The sequence below is a fragment of the Arachis ipaensis genome, chromosome B02 (assembly GCF_000816755.2).
Source record: "Arachis ipaensis cultivar K30076 chromosome B02, Araip1.1, whole genome shotgun sequence".
Taxonomy (NCBI): Eukaryota; Viridiplantae; Streptophyta; class Magnoliopsida; order Fabales; family Fabaceae; genus Arachis; species Arachis ipaensis.
In genome coordinates, this window is record NC_029786.2 from 64,894,885 (window position 1) to 64,901,053 (window position 6,169).

A 6,169-nucleotide genomic window follows, 5' to 3' on the forward strand; every position below is an offset into this window, starting at 1 on the left:
TAACAAAGATTTGTCTTTTGGAGAAAAAATGGTTGTACTAGGTGGAGACTTTAGACAAATTCTTTCTGTTATTTCACGAGGATTGAGACAAGATATTGTTCATTCAACCGTGATTCGTCTTACCTTTGAAAGTTTTGTCAGGTGCTCAAACTAACAAAAAACATGAGACTCTCTGTAGGGACGACTACTTCAGATCAAGATGGGACAAAACAATTTGGTGAGTGGTTATTGAAAGTTTGTGATGGTCTAATATGTGACAATATGGATGGTGAATCTGAGATATGTCTTCTAAGAGATATTGTTATTCCTTCTTTGGACCAGGCATTTGATGAGTTGGTTCATTTTTCTTATCCAAATATTTTGGATAACATGTCCTCAAAGGATTTTTCAAAGTAAGAACTATACTGGCTCCCACAATGGACATCATTGAAGAGGTCAACAACCATCTGATGGCTATCATTCCTGGAGGGGGAAAATTATATCTCAGTTCGGATTCGATTTGTATGGATGAAGGGAATATGGAGAGTCAACTAGATCTCTATAGTCCTGAATTACTGAATAGCATAAATTGCTCTGGTTTGCCTCCACATAAATTAATACTAAAGGTTGGTATTTCAGTGATGTTACTGAGGAGTATTGACCAATCCAGTGGTCTTTGTAATGGTATAAGGCTACAAGTTAGAAAGCTTAGAAATCATGTCATAGAATGTGAAGTCTTAACGGGTAACAATGTTGGTCATATTGCTTTGATTCCAAGAATGAATATGGTACCAACAAATGAAATCGTCCCAATTAGTCTCATAATAGTATCGTTTGCCATGACAATTAATAAGTCTCAGGGACAAACTTTATCTCATGTTGGATTGTACTTGCCCAAACCAATTTTTACACATGGCCAACTATATGTGGCACTTTCAAGAGTTAAGAGTAAGAGAGGTTTAAAAGTTTTACTTATGAATCACGTAGGAATGTCTGCAAATTCAACCATCAATGTTATTTACAGAGAAATCTTTAAAAAAATAGGATTCTAATATAAATATTTTAATTTTATTTTAAATTCTGTATCAATATATAATTATTTTACTTCTCAATGGCTTGGCCCTTTGATTGAAGTGATTAGATTCTCAACCAAATCAATTAAGAGGGAAATTAACTCTGTTAACGACAACCCTTTGATTGATGTGTCAAGGAACAAGGCTTTGCATGGTGGTAACTTTCAAGGTACTTCAATTGGTGTGTCTATGGATAACCCAAGATTGGCCATTGCATCAATTGAGAAACTCATGCTTGCATTCAAATCTAAGTGCTAGTAGGAACCCCAGCTTGGATTATGGCTTCAAAGGAACTAAAATCGCAATTGGCCTCTTACTGTTCCGAACTGCAATATCTTGCAAACTCGGTAACTAGCCATGTCCAGAATGTTGAGCAGCATAACCAAGATGTGAACTCTCTTGGTTTGATTTTAGCTAGGAAAACAAATGAAGCTGTTGAGATTCTCAAACTTATGTCATCGACCTACTTGATTGCACTTTGCCAAGCCATTGATTTGAGGCATTTGGAGGAGAATTTGAAGAACAACGTGAAGAACACTGTGAGCCAAGTTGCCAAGAGGACACTAACCACTAGCATCAACGGCGAACTCCACTTCTTCTTAAGCTTGATGGTACTCAGTTGGATGCCATAGGATGAAATATTTCCTCCTCTTCGTTCACCCACTTCACCGTTTCTGTCCATTTGGAAGATTAGGGCTTATGAATTTGAAAGATCGGGAGTTGTGGTGAAACGGCGACGTTTTGGTGAGGGAGGACTAATAAGTCTTATTTTCAAAAGCTACATGCCACGTGTGCTCCCGTAACGGCCAGGTCAGCGCCACGAGAGCCACGTTAGACTTTTCTGTTAGGTCCAACGGAGTCACTTCAACGGAGGGATAAATTTGTCCACATTTTGGAGATGTTAGTGACATGAATGTATTTTCCAATCCTTAAGGACAAAAATGTCCGCGAAAAAAAAGTTAGGGACCTATTTGTCCTTTACTAAAAAACAATTAATTCTATATTTCTTAAACACACCGTTAATAGATTAGAGAGTATTCGATTTTAGATATTAATATATTATATTGATTTAAATTTGAGTGTAGCATACTAAAAATAAAAAATATATTAATGTACTATCTTAACTAAAGTTTACTTGTGTAAACTTTTATATTTTGAAGAGTAAACTACCATTTGTACCCACAAAAGTTAAAAATGCTGACATATCTACCCATAAAAAAAGGAAATTACCATTTGTATCCATAAAATATGGGTTCCACACAACAAAATTATCCAAACACTAAAAAATTACCTAAAATCCCTAAATTACCCTTATCTTCACCATCACTTTTCTAATCTCAAATCCCACCACCACTCGAACTCTTCTTCACCACCACTACCACCATTACCGTCACCACCACCGTCATCACCACCTCTACTACTCCCGAACCAGTTCCCAATCTTCATCTATTAGCTCAAAACTTCACCCCATCATAAAACACCCAGTTTAGCCAACTTAAGCACATGCCAGAGTTTGAATACACAAAATCCAGAGACCAGAGTTAGAATTCACAGCCTCAATTGGTGTAACAATGGTGGAGATATCCAATTTTTTATTAAACCCAAAGCCCGCAGAAGAAGAAACTCTGTAATCTCAGATGCAGAAATCTATTCCCGACCATAAAACCATACGAACAACCAAACCCGACTTCAAGTGCCTCATCCTCAACCTCAGAGTTCTCTTTTCATTCATTCTAGGCTTCCGACTCCTATGAAAATCCATCGAAATCTACCGCGTTCCACTCCCCTTCAACCGAATCGAATTCTTCTCCTTGCAACTGGAGTTCAATCCCCTTACTTTTCCTACTGATTTCGAGCCATATTTGTCGGCGTCAAGACTTGGTCGGATCCTGGCGGCGAATATGGGAGTAAACAACAAAGCGGCAGAGAGAACCCCAGCGCGGCAGAGAGGGCAGTTTGTGTGAAAACGAAGCCAAGCATCGATGCAATCAACATGGAAGGTTTGTGAGCAAAGAGGCAAGGTTCAAACATAATCATCCTCTTCGAATTCGAAGCAGCAAATGGCACCATCGCAGCGTGAAGATGAACGGCGAGAAGTGTCGTTGAATTCGCTGGTGTATAGCAGCATAAAAGGAGAAAGGGATGGTTTTGATGGTGATGACGTTAGTGGTGGTGGTTGGGGATGAGAGTGGCGGTGAGAAAAGATTTGGGTGAGAATGGTACTGTGGAGTAAAAAGAGAAGTTAGAGTTAGGTTATATTAAAGGGTATTTTGGAGATTTCAAATAAATTTTTAGGATTCGGGTAGTTTTATTAGCAAAAGTCCATCTTTCATGAGTAGAAATGGTAGTTTTGCTTATTCGTGGGTAGATTTATCAGCGTTTTAAACTTTCATGGGTAGAAATAGTAGTTTACTGTTTACTCTATTATTTATTACTGAGTCAACTGAAAAAAAAGTTTATTGTTGAGTTATGTGTTCCAAAATTGTAAACAAGCAATAATAAATGTTTATTAATATGAGTGAAAAAATATAGAATAATATTACATGTATAAGTCTTTTTATAAAGTTTAACCAAGACTTTATAAAGTTCAACCAAGTTAAATAATAAGACGTAAAATAATATGTATAACAATATATAATGTCAATACATGCGTTTAGTATCCAAAATTCTTTTCCAATTTTGTCCTTCTTAATAATCTATTCCACTATATGTCAGTTCCACGTTAAAAAACTTCCACTATCTCATCTTCTCTCTTATCACATACATTCACGATCTCTCTTATCTCATTAATTCATAATCACGGAACTTCTATAATTATCTCTTTCTTCTCTTACTATCTATCATATCAAATTACTATTAGTGCATAATAAAAAAATTTTTTTTTCTTTTCTTATTCATCTTCTCTTGCATCCTTCTCACTTTACTTAAATAAAACATAAAACCTAATATAAGGATAATTGGTGTCTAAATTTAAGTTCCAAAATTGCTCCTAAAGAAAGGTTTATTATTAAAAAAAAATTTCATCATTTATGTTAAATAAAAATTTTCTATCCATTTTTTTACAGTAATCTCATTAAGATTTTTGTATTAGATGTAAATTATTGTTGTAGATTTTTTTTATTTGAATATATTTTAAAGAATAAAAGTAAAATAGTTTAATAGGGATAATTTTTTAAAAAATAAATTTACACAGAATAATTTTTCTCTTATTATACTCTTCTAATATACTCTAGGTACCTACACAATATATAATATCAATTGGTGTCTAAATTTAAGTTCCAATATTACCCTAGAAAAGTTTATTATTAAAAAAATTTCTCCCATACATCCGTTAGTTAAGTTGAATTAAAAAAACTTTCACACATTTTTCACAACAACTTTATCAAGAATTTTCTATTGGATATAAATTATTCATGCGAATTTTTTTTATTATGGATATGCTTTTAAAAGAATAGTTTAACAGGACCATATTTTTTTTTTGAAAAAATTTACACAGAATGACTATAAAAATATATATAATTCATTCTTGAATGTAATCAAAATAAATATATATTTATTTAATTTTTTAAATTTTACATTAATTATTAAAATCATGATACAATGGATGTACTCCTATAAAAAATGAAAATGACTTTATAACTATTTTTTTTTGTTGGAAAAAATGACTCAATGAATATAGAGTTATAATTTAAACAACTATAGATAAGTAACATAAGTAATAAAAAACGGACATAAAATTTAACTTTTGTGTTATTTGGTACAAAAAAAAATATAATAAAAAAATCACTATTCTCATACATAATGACATAAAATTTAATATTATCCTTTTCTAGAGCCATCTATTTTTTTAATTTTTATCCTTATTTTTGTACTTTATTTTAATTTTATTAAACTAAAAAGTACTAATGTCATTTAACTTTAATTTTTAACTTTTATCATAAATGAAAATATGTGACTTTGAATGTATTAGATAATAAAAAAAACTCATAATAAAAAAAAGTTAAATTTATTCATTCGTTATATTTATAGGAGTGTAGATGATTCACATAAGAGTTACGAGATTTTTTCTCTGAACTTTTATTTTTAAAGTAATATTCACTTCTGAGTGTAATAATTATGAACTAATATATGTTGATAACTAATTGTGATTGAAGAGAAGATAGAAAAAGAATAAAAACGGAGGAAGGAAGAGAGAACAAGCTAATATAAGAGTGGTGGTGAGGCATATGTAGATAGATAATGATGAGAAAAAAGAATAATAAAAACAAAAATTAAAAATTCTAAAAGAATAATAAGACTAAAGATAATTTAATTAAAATATTGAATATAAAATTATAAAAAATAAAATTTTTTTAGCTATTAAAATTATGCGAGAGAAAGAGTGATTTAAATATAAATTTTTATATCTGCTTCAAATTAAATATAATTGAGAAATAAATGAATTTACAAATATTTATAAATTTTATCTTCATTGTTACACATGGTAACAACATAATGATTTTAGTATTATACCTAAATTAATTTAAATTCAATTATTCTATATTCAATTATTCTATATATTAAAGAAATTAAATAACTAATATTTTTTTTATTTTTTATTTAATTATTCTATACAAATTTTTTGAATGCTTGATATCTTAATTTTTTTTAAAAAAATAATAAAATATGACTTAATAAGTAAGTATGAAAAATAAGTATCTTTATAATAGTTATACATCTAGATATCTAAATCAAACAAAAAATAATTCTTTTGATAAATCTTTAACAACTCAAAAGTTAATACAATGGATATATATGGATCAAAGTGATAAACAAAAATGAGAGTTGCGATAATGGTAATATGATATGATGGTAATTGATTGCGGTCGGGGTTAATAGAAGAAGAAAACAAAAAAGAAAAATAAAACAAGATAACATAATAGTGACGGCGAGACAATAATAGTTATACATGTAAAAAAATAATAGGAGAAAATAATGGTATATAATATGATGAGATGATATAATCAAAATAAAATTATAATTTTGAAATAATAATAAAATTAAAAATAATTAAAGATGTTCAATATAAGATTAAAGAAATAATTTTTTATCTATTAGAATTATGTATAAAAAAATGT

The 6,169-nt window shown here is 30.2% G+C and overlaps 1 pseudogene; it reads left to right on the top strand.

Annotated features, from left to right (window-relative positions):
- LOC107627318 lies at positions 417–1,684 on the top strand (annotated as a pseudogene).